At 45.3% G+C, this 20,283-nt stretch overlaps 1 protein-coding gene across 1 annotated transcript in view; it reads right to left on the reverse strand.

The window, feature by feature from the left end:
* FOXP1 (forkhead box P1) overlaps positions 1–20,283 on the reverse strand; it is a 320,759-nt gene that overhangs the window by 254,010 nt on the left and 46,466 nt on the right. The window lies entirely within an intron of this gene.

The raw sequence follows: 20,283 nt of genomic DNA on the forward strand, positions 1-20,283 counted from the left end.
AAAATCTGTTTCCTTAAACCAAGGAAATGTGGAAAAAGGCCATCCTGCCAGTGGAAACATTCAACAGCAGAAAGCTCACGCTGCGGTTTCTTGCCGAGGCAGCAAACTTCTCTAAAAGGGAAGTTACTGCCAACTCAAATACTGTTTGCTTTCACACCCAAGAACAAACTGTGTGCATGGTGAAGGCTTCCTGAGGGCTCAATGCAGCTGGAGCATGCTGAATAAAGGTAACTAATGTCAAAGCTACTGTAAACTTGTTCTCATTTTTCTATCAGCAAGTTATCATCAATGGAAACAAGACTATTATGCTGCCATCCTTCCTTTTAAAAAAAAAAAAAAGAGAGAGAGAGAAATGAACTTTTATTTACCCTCCTTTTTATCCCCTAGCTTATTGTTTAGGGTATTTTGCTGTCGCTGTTCCTAAGCGGACAGGCACGGGGGCTTGTTTGCAAAACTTCCCCCTGCCCCCTAAGAGGACAGGTCAAGCTCAACCTCACCAGCACAAACCAGATGAATTTCCAGGGCCGAGCACACCACGCAGCGAGGTTGCTCTCCCCGAGCAGGAAATGCAAAGGGAGGGTTTCACTGCAACTTCACAAATTGGAGCCAGAAAGCCGTGCCAAAGCAAACATCGTTACTGGGAGGGCTGGGCTCTAACGAAGATCCCAGTTGGAGCGGTGTCCTGCCACTGCCAGCGGCTGTCACGCCGCGCGGGACACGCTGAGCGTGGTGGGGGTGCTTCTACTCACACGTGCAGGGCTCGAGGAGCACGGCTGGCGTGCAGGGCACGCAGGTAGCAGCTGCCCAGCCCCGTCTGGCTACTGGGGAAAGCTGCAGGCGGTACCAGGAGCGCTATCGTTTTCAAAAATATGCGTACGAGAGATTTTTCCTCCTCGAGAGCGTGCCTGAAAGTTAAAAGCCTGAACTGTTGCGTTCACAGAAAGGGATTTTTCCCCTTGCTCATAAAAGAAAACCGAGAAAGCATGGCTATTATGACAGCATAAGATAATACCGGTTTCATCGACAATTCCACTTTGAAATCAATAGTTATATTATTTCGAAATACAATGTAGGAAGGAATTAAGATTCTTGTAACATCTAAGAAAAACTAAACATTATCAAATCCTGCCTTCCCTCTCCTAGCCAGCTGGCATACCCAGAATCAAACACAGTTAATCATTTAAAGGAAGAATCCTTTTCAAAGTAGAAAATCACACTGTTTATTCCAGAACTCCTACTCAATACTATTTTTTTCTGCGTACTAGTGCCTAACACAACACGCTGAAATGGCATAAGGCATAAATGCATCTTTATGAAAGAAACCATGAGCGCAAGGATGATTCTACAGCGGAGGCAACTGCTGTGCCTCGCTTCAGCTCCAGACAGGGCTCCGGGGAGTTACCAGCACCCTGACCTTCCCCACGTCAGCGCGTGCACACAGCTGTGCAAAGTTAGCCGGCAACCCGCTTCCTACCACCCGGACATAAAACAGGGGGGGGAAAAAAAAAAGTTACAACACGTAACATTCAGCACGAGCCCCTTGCGCATGAAAAAAAAAAAGCTAATCTTCCCTTCTGAATAAGGCGAGATAAAAACTTGTCAGCTCTCCTCTGATAACAGAGCTGCAAAGCCCGGCTGCTCCTCGCCCTGCCCTGCGATGATGGATGGATGCCGCCTCGCTTCCCTCCTCCATCACTCCCCTACCTGCTCTGCGACCCCGTGCCTCGCCAGGCCCCAGCTCTCCGGCTCCAGGCTGCTGCCAACGTCCTTGCAACCCCCGGCAAAACAGGCCACGGGGTTCACGGGAGCCGCCGAGCGCCCCTACACCGAACATCTGGTCATGAATGAGCGGATTGCCCACTAACTCTCAGCATTGGGCAGCTGATGAAAAATTCAACATTTTCCTTGTTGGCACAGTTGTTTTGGAGAATTCTCTAGAGCTTCCTGAATTATATTAAGAAAATTTCACTGCAGCAATCTATATCTGTGCGAACAGCTGGTGTTGAAAGGGATCTGCTGCTCTCGGTGTGCTGGGGGACCTCCTGTTGGATCACGCTCCTCTTACTACATTTGTCCTTGAAAACTTAGCTCCGCTTCGAGGTACTACAGGCACGGCGACAGGAACGCTGCTTCCCTGCCGCTTGAGAAGGAAAAATAAATGTTAAATTAGGAAGGGCGACTGGGGGAGAGGAGAAGGCTCTTTGGGGCAGCCCGACACAGCCGTGTGCTCATGGGGCCTGGTTTCAGCAGCGCAGTCGCTGCTCTGGGACCCACAGTCACTTCTCGCCACTTTATTCCCTCTCCCACTGCTGTTTCAGTCACAGAAACCTCCGTTCTGAGAAGCTCCGGGTCGGACAGGTGAAATACCTCGATAAATTTCAGAACCAAGGCTTCCATCCTGCGCTGGCCCTCGCAGAGCTGCAGCGCATCGGTTGTGCAACTCGAAGCAGCTTGGTGCCCAGCTAACCTTCACCTTACAAACTGAGGCTTCAGACAAAAAATGAAGGGGGTGGGAGAGGGGAACAATAAAAATCAAGCTAGAGCTCAAAAATGAGAAAAGAGCAACAGTCCTCATTTCAGGACAAAAGGCATTAGACTTTCAAATTTTAAAATATTTTAAAGAAATTAACTTCTTGATAGTGCAATAGTATAATAATAAAACATGTATATCTTTTTTCTTAAGGAAGTGGTAAACTTAAGTCATGCTAAATTTAGGCTATTATCTATGCAGCATAAATTTCACTTCTGTGTATAAATGCTAACTTGCATATTTCTCCATGGTAACTAAACTATGATTAAAACAACAGTGAAACCAGCCTTTAAAGCCACCTGTTTAACTAGGAACAACCTAATTTACAAAAATACTTAAACTTAGAAATTTCATGGGAATCTAGATCACGTTTTTCCCAGTAGAAAGCTCACTTTTCCATGATCGCATAATTGCAATATACTTGGCTTTGGTTGGTAATCTTTTTTATAAAAAAAAAAAAAAAGTGTAATTTTTTCATACATTGTTCAGCCTAACACAAGTGGTATTTAAGATTATAAAGAATAAGTCTCTAATAACCCTTTCCAAAAAGGAAGTTATTTTGCTCCTTTGAAGGGATTAATTTACCTAGAAAGTATCTTCATGTTTTACAAAAGGAACAAATGAAAGAAATGAGAAAATCCCAAACTGAAATTCCCATTAGATATGGTAAGACACCTTCAAAACTCATTTTTCTATTGCGATATCCTTGTAATTTACTAATGAAGAAATGGACTGTTTTTATGGGTCAAATTAAAGAAATAATTATAATACGACCCAGAATAGTAAAAGTGTAGGTACAAGCAATATTTTCTTATTTAATTATCAAGCATAAAAATAGATTTGAATATGAATCATTTTTAACCATAGAATTAAATTTAGTATTTAAATACTGAAAACCCCTTGAAGTAGAAATATAATCATAATAGGTTTGGTTTGGTGTGAAATACATGACTCATATATTCATGACACATATCTAAAAATGCCTCATATTAAAACTTTATTATAATAAAAAATTGATCACCATTTTTGTCTACCGGTTTTCGCATGATGTAATACCTAAGGCCAAATCTTGGGCTTTTAAGCAACGATGAGCGAAGTAGTTTCACAGTAACACCTCATAAAACGTTCAGAGTCCGTTTCATTTACACTTGCCCATCCAATGTCACACACAAACGTACAATGGATGCTAATTAAATAACAATGGTATTAACATAATGCCTACAAAACTCGACATTAAAACCTTTCCCCGTTATTAAGAGCTCCGTAAGGATGACAGAGTAGAGCTCCCGAGTCATAACTAACGCAACGACAGAGCTTCTGCAGAGAAAAGTCCCTCGGCAGAACAAGGCAAAGATTTGGGAACGGGCTCCTGGGGACCTCGGGGAGTCCAGCAGGACAACTGCACGCCATCAGGCTTCACACCCAGCCTCTTCCCTACAGGTCGTTGCTGCTAGCGGCCAGGTCTGGTGTTTTGGCTGACCACAATTCTCACCCCAAATCCGACACCATCTCAGCTTTGTTCTCTCCTCACCTTTGTCTCTTTCAATTCAGCTGAGCACTTAGAAGAAAGCAATTATGGCCCTTTAGAGGAAATACGGGGCTTTGCTTGCTTGTTTAAAAAAATAATAATAATTTAGATTTCAGTGGACATCGCCATTTGTTGCAGATGCCATCTGAGATCGCAGTAACTGAAGCACATTGAATGAAAAAGGCAAAAATAATTATTTTTTTCTTGCCCCAATTTATTTTTGCCTTCCACACTGTCACACTTTTGGATCAGGGACAGTTCCACCGCTGGCCCTTCCTGTAACCCGCCAGGCACTTCGTTTCACTACAGAGGTTTCCTCCATAAAGCATCAGAGAAAGAAAGACACTTAACACTAAGCAAGTTATACCACGAGCACTGAGAGTGATTTTAGCCTACAAAGTAGGAACCACAACTAACTAATTGGTTTTTAAAATTACCAAATTCCTTTCTCCAAAACTCTGCACTGTTCACAGCTCAAACATCAGTGGCCACCCGAGTCCTTCAGGGGGGCAGCTGAGCGGGCACACAGGTGGGTTTGGGACAGGAGCTGAGCGTGAACACCGGTGAAGCATCCCCAGCCCTGCCCCTGTCCACAGGAAGCTACACGAGCAGCCGGAGGAACCAAGACATCTGCAAGCTTCTCAGTGTCTCTTCATGCACAAGTCAAGCCTTTGGGGAACCACGTTCAACAGATGGATGAACAGCGCTGGTTATGAATATATGGACCAGTTGTACTCACTGCAAACCCAAATGGCATCCGAGCTACTGCTGGACATTTTAGTGCTCTGAGGTGCTGCCACAGATCTCTGCCACGCTCAGAAATCAATCAGTTGGAAAGCTGCTGTAGCCCTGTTACACTAATTAAACTTTGTTTTGCATCAGAGTCCTGCATTTGCAGTATGTGTACAGTATGTAAATTATACAAATTACAAGAAAAGTTGATTAGCGTAATTCAAATCTCAGCACAGTTACTAAAATTAACAATGAATACAAATTACACAGAATCACTTCAGCACGGCTGAGAAGCTCTACATAGAATGCATGTTACCAAATTCACACAAGTGGGCATCAAAACAAGCAAAAACACACAGTGAGAATACTACAGGTGACCTTTCTAAGGGAAGTTTTGCCCCAGAGGAGTACCTCTCATCCCAGCTTATTAATCCTATTACGCAGTTATTATTCTGGGTTAAAAACGGGAGCGGTGCCTGCGATGCTCTGTGATGGCCCCGCTCCTCCCACTTCATGCCCTCCTCTCGCATCAGGTGAAATAAAGGTGGAAGTTCTGTAACACTGCAAAGAGCACCAACTGCCATGAAATTCATCTTTTTTTGTATAACTACTGAAGTTTTTGAGATTTGGAGTTCATCCAGGAGGCCCGGGACATCCTGCCTAAATTTATCCATCCACACTGCAGATGCCAGGCAGCGCCCCAGGAGCAAACATCTCTGCTCCTTTGGGAAGCTCCTGCTGGAGCTACCAAAGGACCAGTTCCCTCTGCACGATGCTGCCTTGGCTCCCCCTGCCTCCAGACCCCTTGTTCTGAGTGCCATGCACCAGAGGAGAGCCAACGCCAAGCTCCTCGACGCCTGTAGGAACGCACCGCGTCTGGGGGAGAGGAAAGCAAGAGGGGCTTAAAGAGGATGCAGAGAACAAAAAGGTGCTTTTCGGATGGAAAATAACGACATGCTGACTATGCTGGGAGCGGGAGAAAAGAAAAGCACAGGGGAAAGCAAAAATTCATCTGAAAAACGCTGCTTTTAAGTCATTAAATCGGACGTGTCCAAACCGGACTTTTGGTTATCCCAGCCTTTGAGACAATAGGATTTTTCCTAGCCTGCTAGCAATGATAAAGGTCTGGATTAAACAGGAAGACAGGAAATTCAAAGTTAGCTTAAACTCTATTCATAAAAGGGGATGGGCTTACCAGTTCAGATAAAATAGTGATTAAAAAAAAAAAAAAAATCAGAAATCTTAAGCCAAAATCTGATGAGACTCACAAAAAGGCTGGGCTGTGTTTTATTGTATTTCCATATTCTTTTCAACCTTCCTGTGCTGCACTGAATTTGGAAACCAACATCACGGTAAGCTGCAAAGCCAGGAAGGTGCCTAACCCAAGGCAGCACCAGCCCTTCAAATAACACCAATTTCAAGAAATTTCTGCAGTTTTCGTGGTCTGGGAATTCTCCTTAGAAGTGTTTCAGATGTTTATCGGGGCTGTTCTCTGAACGCTTCTCTTCTTCCCTCCCCACCCCGTCTCAACCACCTGCCACGTCTAGGTATCTCAAGCAAGACACAGGAAGGTCAAAACAAGTGTAAAGACCCCAAAAATAAATAAGAGAAAAAGCAGTTTTAAAACTGTCCTTCCATACCCCGGCCTGAATAACGTGACTTCTACGAGTTCAGAGTGGGATAATATCAGAGAGCAACATACAACAAGGAGAAGTCTTCTCCTGCTTTCAGGAGCCCTCTCTTCACAAGAAAACCCCTTGACTATTAATAGGGCTAATCAGTAGTAATAATTAACGCACACATGGGTGCGGCAGCCCTTTGGTTGCAAACAGACCAAGAGCAGCCCCAAAAAGGCTGAGCAGAGCCACGGGCGAGCGCCCAACAAACACGGGGACGAGGAAAGCCAGGGACTGGGAAAAGCATTGTGACAAGGCTCCCGCGGGACAGGGGCTGGCCGCAGCTCCTCTGAAAGCACATCCGAACCGCTCGGTGCAAAAGTTCAGAGCTGAAGAACAAATTATTTCCTCCCTAATTGCCCTTTCTTAGGCTTTGCCCCTCACTTCCCCGCAGCCAGCGCGCGACACGAATGCCGTGCTCGGCTCCTTCCTCGGGGCAGCCGCCCGGCCTGGAAGGACGCCCAGCACGGGCAGAAGGATGGACACGGCCCCGTCCTCGGCTGAGCCGCGATGGGGTTACGCTGCTCTGCGCTGAGATCTTGCCTCGATCAAAACAGGGCTTATTAATACTCCGCCATGCTGCCTTTTGTTGTTGTCAATCGCCTCAGTAACCCTTCTTCTTTCAAAAACCTGAGGTTTTTTGACTTAAGATCCGGAGCTGTTTTCATGGGATTCGAGGTTTTCAAGTCATCCACTACATTTCAGTGTAATTATTTCCTTTAAACATCCATTTTAATGGCACGAGCAATTTTGAACTTTTTATGCTGTTTAAATTCAGACATAAATTTGTACACAACAATAAAACATGCAGCTAATTTGTCATGCTCCTCTGAGCAACTGTGTCACTCACACCAAGAACCACTGACTGCGGTGTTCAGAGCTTTCGTTCCTATTTCACATCACTCAATTGAGCCTTCTGCAGAAAAGCTTTTAACAACCACATCTGGTCTTTAATAAATCACTGCACTTTGTCTTCCTGCCAAAACTCCTCCTTTATCTAACTTACATCTTCATGATGAGATAGGAAATCACACATTATGGTGGTGACAAACAATTGTAATTATGTCATTAGTAGCCATTTAGTCTACAAAGGTTCTCAAAAAGGAAATATAATGCACAATAAGAAATATAGGATAATACATTGATCACAGTTCTAATCCGCTTTTTACTTCACAAGTGTAAAAAGCTGGCATAATTCATGGGCACAGCAGGCAGTAATAGTATACCACTTTATGAACTATGCAGCTATTTTATTCCCCCATCTACTTAAAAATAAAAAAGCTTTTAATAGCTTGATTTAGACATAAAAGTTATTTATGATGCTTCGCTGATTATAATATTTATTTTTTTAAAACTTTTCATAAAAGTGATTCTTTCTGAGATGTAAGTACGTACCATGTTATCAAAGACCTCACAGAAGAACATTTGCACTAGCAAAGAAAAAAAAAGTGAGGAAGAAACTTCGGGATTGGAAAGAAATTAGGAGCCCCATCTCTGTACCCTTTATAGCTTGGAAACCAGGATGTCACACATGGAATTTCCCCTTCTACAATTTAGGAGTTTCCTAAAAGGGACTAAAATATAAAACATGGGATATTTAAGAGCTCACTCCAAACAAAGGTGTCGCTTAAACCAGCTTGGTTGCTGGCACATTCACACATCAAGAGGGACCAAAATCAGGCTGCTCAGCTCCAAAGGCATCGCTACATTTTTAGCTCAAGCCTGGAGAGTGCTTTTGGGACAGATCTCCCTACAGGCTTCACTTAATGCACTGTGACTCTCATTGTGGAGCACTGAATTAACCCAACGTACCATCACACGAGCTCTTCTACGCCAGCCAGAGCTGCAATGCCCCAAATTTGTGCAGTTGCCATTCTGGAAAGTTTATCTCTCAATCTCTGAATCTTCTGCTGCCCGGTGTATTCCCCACCCCCTCATCCCGACAAAGGAAAACCATCTCTCAAGATATCCAAACACCCACTCCTGCTTTCGTTCTTGGTTTGTTACAGTCTCCACCGTTTCCTGTTAACTGTGAGTACAAAACCTCACCTACTTTTAGCTGTCATCCTGGGGAGCACCGCTCCACTCCTCACCTGGCTGAGGCACCTCTGGCAGGCAAAAATTCATGCTGGAACGGCTAAAGTTAGCTTGCTGATAGGATCTGGAGGAATCGAGGTTTCCACCAAATCCGTCCCTCTCACAGTGGCCTATCATACAGCAGAGAGGCTTTGAACATGGAATGGTTTGGGTTGGAAGGACGTTCACAGACCAGCTGGTTCCAGCCCCTGGCCACGGGCAGGGACACATCCCACCAGGTCAGGCTGCCCAAAGCCCCACCAGGTGGCCCTGAGCACTTCCAGGGATGGAACATCCCATAAATGACTGAGATACATCCCAGATTAAATAACGCCCTGGTACAGGCTGGATACGAGAGCGACAGTCAGCCCTGACAGCACACACTCAAGTCAGAAGTCCCAGTTCAATTCCTACACCTCTAAAAGCTCCGAGTTGGTGCTTCAGGTGCTCTGACCCGCTCCGTGTTGGCACAACGAGTGCTGTGCAGTGAAAACACGTTCAGTACTGGAAACTTGTAGAGCCCAAGAGAGAAAAAATTATGCCTCTGTCCAAAGAATGAAGAATACGTGACATTGCACAGTACTTGCCGAGGCAAAAATAATTATTCGTATTCAGAGAGAAACTTCAAATCGTGCAAGTTTTACACCGCTGTCCACATGCCCACGGAAACGAGCAGCCCTGGCCGGGCACCGCAGGGAAACTTCAGAGGAGGACTGTGCACAAAAGGGCCAGAACAAAGGGACTTTCTTCGTGTGAACAATGAAGACAAGCCTTTAAGTGAAAATTATATGCTAGCTCCTGGAAAGCTCTTCCAGACGAAAGCCACAGAATAAGCCCTTGCCCTTGGGCTCGCTACCTCGCAGCGGCGTGGAGCTTGGAGCCAGTCAACTGGGTCACAAGGCTAAAAGCATTTCTACCTTCCCCAGCCAAGAAAACCACTTCCCGGTGGTACCTTTCATCTCAGCCTAGCTGCAGCACTCCCCACCCTTTTTCTACAAACAAACAACATTAACCCTTCCTTCATAGGGATCCTGATGTCCCAAGGCTTGGCAAGAGGCGGTCACGAGGCCGAGATAAAAGGACCGAGGCAAGATGGAAGAGAAAAGAAGGGGGAGGAAAAAAAAAAAAAAAGAGAAAAAAAAAAAAAAAAAAAAAAGAGAAATTCAATGGTGTGACAGCCGTGGCACTTACTGCTGCCTACCTGGGAACTGATGGGGAGGCAATCGGGTGCACTCACAACACCCATTGCTGTGGGCAGAGCTCCTAGGCAGGACATCCCCCACTGCTCCAGGAGAAGGGGGATGGAAAGGCACTGAGGAATTGCTCTCCCAAAGCCTTGCACCTGCTCTGTTTTTTGCTCCCCTACATTTCCTTTTTTTTTTTTTTTCCCCAAACTTAACTGAAGCCAATAGCGTATGGAAGCAGACGAGAATTGATTGAACTGCCTCTTCTGTGACACCTACAAACGTCTTGTCTGGAGCAAAGTGAGCAAACAGCCACCGCTGGACAAAACAGGAAGATTTCAAGACAAACGGCTTGAAGTTACTAACCAAGTGGTTACAAACTCGCCCCTGCAGGAAAACACTGGCTGGATTTTCATCCTGAACAAGGGTTATGGGGACCTCTTCTTTAGATTTAGGCACATTCAAAAGGTGACAAGACAGACTTTCACTTGGTCTGGCCTGGATGACCTACAGGGGCAAGCTGTGGAGGATTATGAGAAATGCCATGGCCATCAATTAAGGGCATGCATATACACAGGTAAGGAAAGCCTGCTTGCAGATACCTTTAACTCACAGAAAAATCAGTTATTTATGAATTTTCTACTCATAACACTTTAACATTACCCCTCTGAAGAGCTGCGTTTTTGCCTTTACCTCAGGAAACCAGAGATGGATCAGACCCAGACCAGCTGTCTCACAAGAAGGTGCGGGGCCAGCAGCACAACCAGGTCCGCAGCCTTCCCCGGCCTACCCTCCGACCCCACATTTCCATTATTTTATTTTATTTTACTTCACACTCTCTTGCAGGGAAGAAAGGATAACTACGCTGACCCAGCTTGCTCCTCCCAGATGCTGGAGCTTTCTCAAACAGGCTAAATAAAGAATTAGGGAATGAAGGTGTCCGAGGCCCTCCAGGAGCGTCGCATGGCCTACACAGGGAACTCTCCTGAACCCCAAGAAGGCCCTGCCCTAGCTGCTTCTCCACCCTGACCCAACACCCAGGGACTGCCTCTGGTTTTCTGCAGAAGCAGCCAGGAAAAGCACTGACCACCTCTAACAGCTCGAGGAAGGGATCCTTCTGACAGAAAGTCTGCTCCCTGCTCAGCAATCCCACCTCAGGACTGAAACCGCCCGGTGAGCCCGACGGGCAGGTGAGGTAAATGGCATCGCACCCAGGCAGCAGCTGCCATGCCTCCTTGACTGCCTCGTCACCACCAGCTTCCAATTTACTTGCTGATATAGGTAACTGCTCTGACATTTTTCAACCTCGCACATACTCTTTTACCCTTCTTCAAAAGGGAACCGAAACCTAAGGTCTTTCAAGACAGCACTTATTTCTCACTTGTTGATTTGCCACACTCCCTGAGCTTTTTCGAGACACCTGGACTATCTGACACTCCATGCCTTGCCCTGAAAACGTGTTTCTGACAAACGGATCAGATCTGCAGGTAGAAAGATTTCACTTACCGAACCTCGTTTTGCAGTTCACCGTGAACACAGTTTTCTGCGCATCAGGAGAAGAGAAGGAGCTCAGAGCTCGTGTTAAAAGGAACTCTTTTTACAGGAAGGAAACTGCAATTTTAATTATAAAACTGTAATCAAGAAATAAAGATGAGAATACCTCAAGGTTTGCCTGTCTAATCCAATGTAAAGAATCAAGGACATTCCCTCCTCCAGATAGACAATTCTACCAATTAATGCATTTAACAAAAGCATAAACGAACCAGCAGTTAAGCGATGGTCCACACCAAGCAGATAAATCATCCCTTATCACATACACACCTATTTAACAACCCTCTGCCTCATGTCTTCTCTCCTGAAAAGGGCCAAGGGACGATTTCCCCAATAACCCCGCAGAAAGGCAGCCCCCATGGTGGGGGGGGTTGGGGGAGGTAGCACCGGTCAGTGCGATGCCCAAGTGGAGGTGACCACCACTATGGCTCCTGCCTCATGTAGGCACCTGCTTTTGGGATCCCAACATCCTCAGGTTTGAAAAGAGTCACAGGTGAGGGCAAGACAGACAACGAACAGCAGGATCCCACCTGCACCAGCCTTTCTGGTTTCTTACACCCACCCATAAAGCTCTGCCAAGCACCATCCAATGGGTGGCACTTCACTGATACCTGAAAGGGGTCCCCAAAAAGCATCATGTTGCAAAAACCTCGGGCTTTCCTCTCTGAACGTCTGTGGGGAGGGCAGGAGAGCATTGCTGCCTTTGCTGAGATCTGCAGCAGATTGTTCGTAATGCTCCTGTGACACAGCTATAAATGGGAAGCAGGGAGCCAGACCTGCAGCTCACCACCAGATTTGTCTGAACTGAACTTACCATCCACAGCCCTTGGGGCAGTAAGACAACAGAGCCACAAAGGTGCCCCCCAGGCAGTGTTTAATGCGTTCTGAAGATCAGTATTAGGGGTGCAACTCGGAGAACGAGTTGGCTAGGTTTCTAAAAATAAAAAGCCATTATGCACCAAAAGGAAGCATAATTGTTGACTTTAAATATTCAGGCAAAATCCACAGTAAATAACAATAATTTGCTTGAAATATTGTTCCATACAGTGTGTTCACAGAAATCCAGCATACAATTTTCAAGAAAGTGCAGGCAAATTAATTGTATACTTTCACCTTTTATGCTTCACTCACACAGGAGAAGAATAACATTTTGCCACACATTGAGTAACCTGTATGCGTTTCAAAGGAGTCTAATCAATAGTATCAATTTAATTTGATATTAGATTAAATATGGACAAAGGAATGAGAGAAGCTTGTAACACCTGGGCATATTCTTACCAATTCTGAATCCGCTTTTGCCAGCTGGTTGTCAACACAGGGCTTAAGGGGAGAAGACAGTGACCACATTCACAATGATGCCACCAAGAAATAAAGACATCTCTCCTTGTAAATCATAGGTCTAGCACAATGCTTTATAACTTCAGAAAATGAAAAACATTCCTCTTTCCTCAACCCATCATTTTGGAGGTTACTACACAATTCAACACGTGGATAAGATCATGAGAATCTTTTTTTTTTTTTTTTTCATTTTACTCCTACAAATGAAATAATAATAGATCATCTTACTCATTAAGATATTTGAAAGCACGTATGCTGTGAGAATGCAGGTACCGAGCCAAATCTCACACCGCTAGCCATGCAGCATTTATTTCTGTTGCTGTACTCAGCATCAGTCCACAACATTCAGCACGCGGTCTACACGATTTTTTTCCCTTTCCTGGCCGCGACTTTGATACAGTGACTCATTACTGCTGTCAGATCATAAACACCAGCGAAACAGTCCCAGAAAAAGAAAAAAAAAAAAAGAGAAGTTAAACCCCATGCAAGCACTTCACGTTGGCTCTAGTGTAATACAGTGGTTAAGCTGTAAGGAAAAGGCTCACAGTCACCTGGATGCTCCCACAGCAATTAGCTGTCTCGCTACACTCGCTTTGCTTGACACTTTGCACACTGCCTGAGTACATCCCATCGCTCATACCCCTGATTTAAGGCTCTCCTCGGAGAGCCCCCACATTTTTCATCCTTTTCCCTGTCAGGGCCACGAGCCCCGTACCCCTCCTGGCCAGCCGCCCCTCCACAGGCCGGGCTCTCACCATCTCCAAAAGTTTAAGTGTAACAGCACCAAAGACAACTTGAAATTGGTTCCACTGTTCTGTTTTAGCTTACATAATAATGATAAAAAAGATCAATGCTGTTGTCAGTACTGAAATTTTTATACGCTGCTTCTCTGAAAGTTTCAAGAAGCGATATGTCTGGTGACAAACCCATACCATCGCCTACCTGTTTCAAATTGATATTTAAAACGAAAAGAGAACCAAGCTTTCAATTTGGGAAGGAGCCACTTGTCGTTATACCAAGTGAGGGAATTGGGTTGCAGGCTCAGGCCTGGTCGTGGATCCCCGAAGGCCGAAATGCCCCCTGCTTCCCACCCAGGGTGTGCTTTGGGGAGCCCTCCAGGGCATCACAGGGGAGGGAGAAGCCTTGTTCCCTGCCTCGGGAAGGAGAGCGAAGCTTCCCACTTCAATCCTGTCCTCAGCTTTGCTCACACACAAGCACACAACGTTTGTTTTCTGTGTTTCTGTTATGAGAAGTGCTTTACACATTTTGTCTTCACCACTTCAGTCTTACCCACAACTTCAGTCCTTGTACCTTCACGGAAGGAATGAAGTGAGTTTGTCACCAAACAACGCTTCGTGACTCCAAAAGGGACGGGAGAAACAAATCATGGAGGAACCTGCTGCCACTTGAATTCACCAAACCCCTGCAGCTCCCTAGAAATGATCTCCCTGGTGGAACAGCAGCGAGCAGCAATCCTGACTTGGGCCCCTATTGCTGGGCTCTGTCACGGTGTTTCTGCAGAACCCATTTCATCTATAAAAACACAATTTATAAGCACAGGGCCTTTAGTCTTTGTAAGAAATATTAACTTTTCTTTACCCTTTGGTAACTTTTCTTATTTTGCACTGAAAATTTCTTAAAAGATGAGAGAAAGTGAGCCTGCACGTTTGGTTCCCACTGCCCTGGGAGCTGTGGGCACCAGGGCCTGGTGGCTGAGCTGGAGCAGGGCCCTCGGACACCAGGCCTGCCTACCTGGGCCACGAGCACACCTTCATTTCCCTACAGAGACACACCAGCAAACCTCTCTGTTATGCAGCTTTTCTGAAGAATGTCTTATAGATGACTGTCTCTTCATCAGCTTCTCATGTTGAGCAACCAAAGGAGATGCTGCGATTCTTATCGCTTTTCACATATGACTTCACATAGTCTTAGAGAAGATAAACAGACAAGCTGCATGTTCTGTAACATTTGCTTTAGAGGTTTCAGTGGTAAAAATGTTTGAAGCTGTTTCAAAACTAGACTGATGTATTGTCTGAACATTTTCCCAAAATAACCAAGATGTTCAGGGGTTGTTGCATTTACTGTACAAACGTGGCTGCACACATCTGCCTAGGGGTGCTGCCCCTGCAGCAGGGCTTGGAATTTTCTCCCTGTAACTTTTCTCTCTAAGCCATCAAAAGGCTTTTAAAACGTTCGTTTACTTCTTCCTTCATATGGGGCGCATTATTAATAGTTTCTCGGCTTTCTAACATACAGAAAACAACATCAACTGCAAAACTCCAGAAGGCATTTCCAGTCCAGCTGCATAGCTGGCTTATGTGTAATACTTCGGAAACTGCTAGAGAAAATAAGCATATTTGAAAAATACAGTGAGCTCATATTACTGGCCTCATTTACATTACTAAAGCACCTAAAGCCATGTCATATCAATATTGCAATGTGTCACTGTTGCTGATTACACAGATCAGAAGGGCAAATGATTTCCCAACTTCTACCCAGCCCGTGCACACCAACCATCCCAGCTGGAAGGTGCTCCAGCAAACAAAGGAGAACAAAATGTTTATGAGAGAAAAACAATGCAAGTAAACTTGTTCACTTCATCGCTGCTCTGTGCTTAAAGTAGTCTTTCCACCGCAGGGTTATTTTCAGACATGTTACAAACAAAAATCAAGAATATTTTTCCTTGTATAGCTCCTTCCAAAAAAAAAAAAAAATCCACTGACAGTTCTTCATCCAGAAATGCTTTATGCTCTTACATCATCGCCAACGAGAGGTTCTTAAAACCTTCAGTAAGCTTATAAGCACTGTTTCACAGGGAACCCGGAGCACTCGATTCCCAGTGCAGTGTGCTTTCAGACCACGTCTCCTCCTCACAGAGCCCAACTGCTGCTGATGCCTTTTCGTTTGCAAGTGCCATTAGCAATGCAGCGAGCAGGGCTGGCAGTCAGGGAGGAGAACTCCAGGTGTCCTGGTATCAGGGTCAGCCCCCACGTACCCATCCCTCCATCAGCTGCTGCCTTTTGCCCAGAATTACGGGTTTCCCATAACTAGAGTCCTTTATTACGATCGTTGACAAGAGCATCACCAGATGCCCCCCAGTTGTGCCAGTTCTACTCAGAACAGGACTTTGACTGCAAAGGTACCAGCCTGGCTGGACATGGCCGTGGTTTATCCTTGCTGCTAAGAGGGGCTCAGGTGAACCGCTGACCTAGAAATAAAAGACTCTATCCCGGAGCCAGCTACTTCCCCATATTGCTCTGTGTTTTCGCATTTGAAGCATCAATAAATACCAAGTTTCATTTTTTCACATTTGAAACTTCTTTCTATTCTTGGTTGAGCTTTTGGAGAGGTTGGGGGAAAATTAGGGACTGTCCACAAGAGAAAGTAATGCTTTGTAGTTTCGTTATTTACACATCTGAAGACCGCATGGAGCCTGCTAGACTTTTGCTTCTAACAAAAACCCTGAAAATACGAACTTTACAAGCATTTTTATTTTGTTTTTTAAATGGAGCTCACATTCAGCTAAACCTCTTTAAATCAGAGTGCTTCAGAACTATTTACATTTAATTTTAACTTTTCTTCTCAGTTCTACAAGTAACAATACCGATCTCAGTGCTGTTCCCTGAGGGTTACATGAGTATACTCTCCAGGATTTCTGAGTCCCTTCCCTCCTCTCCTATTTTCCCCTCCTATTTTTTTTTTTTTTTTTTTTTTTTTTCTGACCACAACAAAAAGTCTCTGGACTGAAGGAGCATCTGGTTTGATCAACCCTCGCGCTCCATATTTGGGATAAAATACACCAGCCAGGCTGTTTGCAAGAACTGTCCAAAGCATACAAAGACCAGGGAGGAGAAATGCAACCCTGTGCTCTCCCCCTGCTCCTAGCCTGTAACACACGAAGAGCTAAAAACAATTCTCATGCCCTTTCCCCCTTTTTTACTCGTTTTCTGCTCAGGTGAACACCTGCAGATTCCCAGTCATCAACACCAGCAGGAATTCTGCCTTAGGAATGAGCAAAAAGGGAATTAAAATAAACACAGGATTTGGTTCTGTGTACATGAATCACTATGATTAAAACTAAGCTTGTTTAAAGCAAAAACTTCCTCCACGAGCTTCTGTGTTGCAATACCGAACACAGGCAATAAACGTCTTCAATTTGCTTGCCCCTGTTCAGTGTGAAATATAATAATATTTCTATTGGGTATCAAAGGTACATAATTAAATATGTGAGATATCCAGTGTAGCCAACTGGTTTGTAGCACTGCAAACCACGCCAACTTCTGCATTTTCCTTCACTGTAGCTGTTCCAACCATGTCATGTTAGAGAGAATTTAATTTCCTTTTTCCACTTCTTTTCTTTTTTTTTAAAAGAGGAAACGCATGTGTTAAAAATATTACTTTTAAATACTTCAATTAGGCTTTGAAGCCTCCACTGCGCATAGGTGAGCAGAACGAGGGGTGTCGGGGTGGGCGTTTAAGCAGGGCTCGTGCTCAGCTACTGTTTGGCTAGAGACAGTCTGCGAGCTCAGGCAGCAGCAGCACATCTGTTTCCACTGTAATCACCACAGCTCACCAATGAGGAGATAATTTCTTGTATTTTTTTTCCTTATTTTGCAGGAGCCCTTGAATTAACAGAATGCAAATATTGTGCAGACGCTCAAGTCAGTTATTTTGAGAATAATACTTCTCATTTCCCCAATTTTCTTTTTCACTTTTTTTTTTTTTTTAATGAAAATGTTCACTGGGAAAACTTTTTTTTTGTTTTGTTTTTATTATAAAAATGTGTTCTTTCAGAAGTAGAAAAGTTAAGCATCTTTAAATAGTGCCAAAGAGAATTTTTTAGACTGACACAAATATCGTTTAGTAAATTACTTAAGTATAGGCTTAGGCGCAGACTTCGCTGAGGACCACAAACCTGATCCAAACACACAAGTCAAAGAACGCATTTTCTACGAAATACAGCGGGTTCTGGGTCAGGTATTTCGCATGTCAGGTCTCAACACTGACAAATTTCTGGTTCTTTTACTTGGAAATTATCAGGGCAAGAAGTCGCTTTCTGTATTAAACCACCCGAATAGCTGAGCAGCTTTGCCTGCAACAAGTAAGAAAACATCTTTTGCAGGAGACAAACAGGACAATGCCTACCCAAGGTACAAACACAACCAGCCCTGCAAATGAAGCAGTGATCGTGGAAACCCTGATGAACGTAGCTGGACGCTGGCTGAGCGCGCCAGGTAGGTGCCAGGGGAGCGCCAGCTGCAGCCGTGTGCAGTGAAATCCTCCTCTGCGAGCTCCTCACCTACGGAGGGCACGCAGGAGGGCTGAAACCTCCTCAGCTGCACGACCTCTAAGAACGCAGCATTTTGTTCTCCTTGAAGCAGAATTTGAAGAAATTTTGTGCCCTTACTGGAACCTGAGGGCCGATTTCATGCAGTAGCGAGATGAAGGTGTACGCTCCTACTCGCTTAAGCACCAACGTAACACGAAACACGGCGGAGTAAAGGTTAAGTAGCATTTGACTGATTTTTACCTCATGGGAACTGTAATTTACACGCTGCATTCATCCAAGGTAAGAGGGTTCAAATGGCAAAAATTAAAAGCCTGCAGTTTCCTACTTCTGTTTTTAACGTATCACATTGATGCACAGCCAATTTTTAAAGTGATAAAAGGTTTCTATCAAAATATCAAGCAGCAAGAAGATGCACTGCTTCTACACTGTCAGCACCGCTGTATTTCACTGCATCCTTCCTTGCTCCTCACAGCCACTGCCGATGATTATAAAACAGCAACAGTCTACCTGCACTCCAAAAGGGCAAATTCACGTCCCAGACACCCAGCTCTTACAACCAAACCCTAAGTAGAAATTCCCAGGAACTGAAATAATTAATCTAATGTTGGTTAAAATATAAATTAAAAAAATATCTAGTAATAATAATGCAGACGTGAGGTCCAAGAGCCACCTGAGGCTGTTTCAGCAGGAGATGCTGCCACCTGCAATGCCCCAAGGCAGGGTGCAGCTGGCACCTTCCTGCTCCAGGGGAATGGCCCCATCCATCCGTGCTCCCAACAAACCAAGAAAATGGCCATGCCCTGCGATGAGGATGCAAAGGTGACCACACTGAGACGTGCTCGAAGGTTTGGGAGGGATGCAGGGACAGGGAGGGATGCAGGGACAGCTTGGAGCACCCAAATCCGCTGTGCACCAGAAGAGAGTGGAGAAGGGAAGCCAGGAGATGGGAACTGGGAACTGCTCAGGGCCTCCTCACCAGACCCCTGCACGCTGTAGCCCCATGAGCTGAGGTGCCCCTTTACATCCCTCACCTTTGGGCCAAACCCTGTCCCACACAGCCCGTCCCTGCTGGGATGCTCCTGGAGACCAAACTGCTACAGGATCCTGTAGAGCTGCTGCGAGGAGTCCAGCACTGGGCAAACCCTCCAAACTTCATGTACACCTCTTTTTGTGAGCAGTCATCGATGAGCTCCGGGCATTACAATCCCAGATACAGTTCCTACGGCACCAGCCGCTGCCAAGCAGCACGAATGATTTCCATCAGCAAAGCACAGCGATATTCAGCCGAGCTTTGGCAAAACGCCTGCTTCCCGTGGCTACTGCCCCCAGGACTACGCGCTGGCTCTGGCAGCACGCGCATCGCGGTGCCTGCAGCATCTTTGGGGTTTCTAAGCACCGTACCACCACGGATCCCGGCTCTGACCACCTTTCCTTGCCCATCAGAGCGGGGATGCTGCAAAAACTGGGAAACGCGGCTCTTTCTGGGTCAGTAAGTCTGTATTTTTGCCATGTCTGATTGGCTGGGGCAATTCCACTTCAGCGTTCGTGTTGACAGAAAATATGTGCTGAGAATTTTAGTGTTCAGGATGTTCTTTAGTCATTTTGGTGATCTGATGTGGCACAGGAAATATTAGTGCATATTCTGTGTTTTCAGTCACACTCACCTCGCCATTCTTACAAAACGACAACAGAGAAAGAGGCAGATCACCGAGACTGAAATTATGAGCAATCTGACAAGAGTCAAGAGTTGGGGGAGGAAGGTGATAAAGACTCAGCCAAATGTTAAACTATTAGTTCATAGCCTGATATTTTAATTTCCATCCCGCTCTCAAAAAAAAAAAAAAGCCAACCTCCAAATTCAGGGTTTGATTCAGAAAGCACCTTACAGCGCCCACCAGCCCCTCACCTTGCCCATCAGAGGTCCAGACCGACCCCAGCACTGCTTTCCACACCCTTCCGTACCTGAATTTCATACACAATTAGGCGAAGATAAGCTATCTTCCACCTACCTATTAAAGTTCATACCACCAAATACGTCAAATCAAAACCTCGCTGCTCTTTCTGCAGGACTACGAGTGTCAGGCTTGGTCAAAGGGCACTTTGGATTAACTATGCGCTGAGGCCACTGCATCAGCTGCATCGGGCAGTGCTCCCTCTGCTAATCAGCAAATCTCTGGCATTCTCTCCCCGATGCAGAATAAAGCTGCTCTTCCTCTGGCAGAAGCCCCACAGTACAGCTGTTGCAGCTAGTACACGATTTACACTCCTCTGAACCACCACAAGGGAACCGAGCGGATCCCAGAGGCAGGATCTTCCCCCGTTTATTTCTGCAACACACATTGCTGAGGATGGTCTTAAATTCATCCTGTGGAACTGGC

The sequence above is a fragment of the Netta rufina genome, assembly GCF_964035555.1.
Source record: "Netta rufina genome assembly, chromosome: 10".
NCBI lineage: Eukaryota > Metazoa > Chordata > Aves > Anseriformes > Anatidae > Netta > Netta rufina.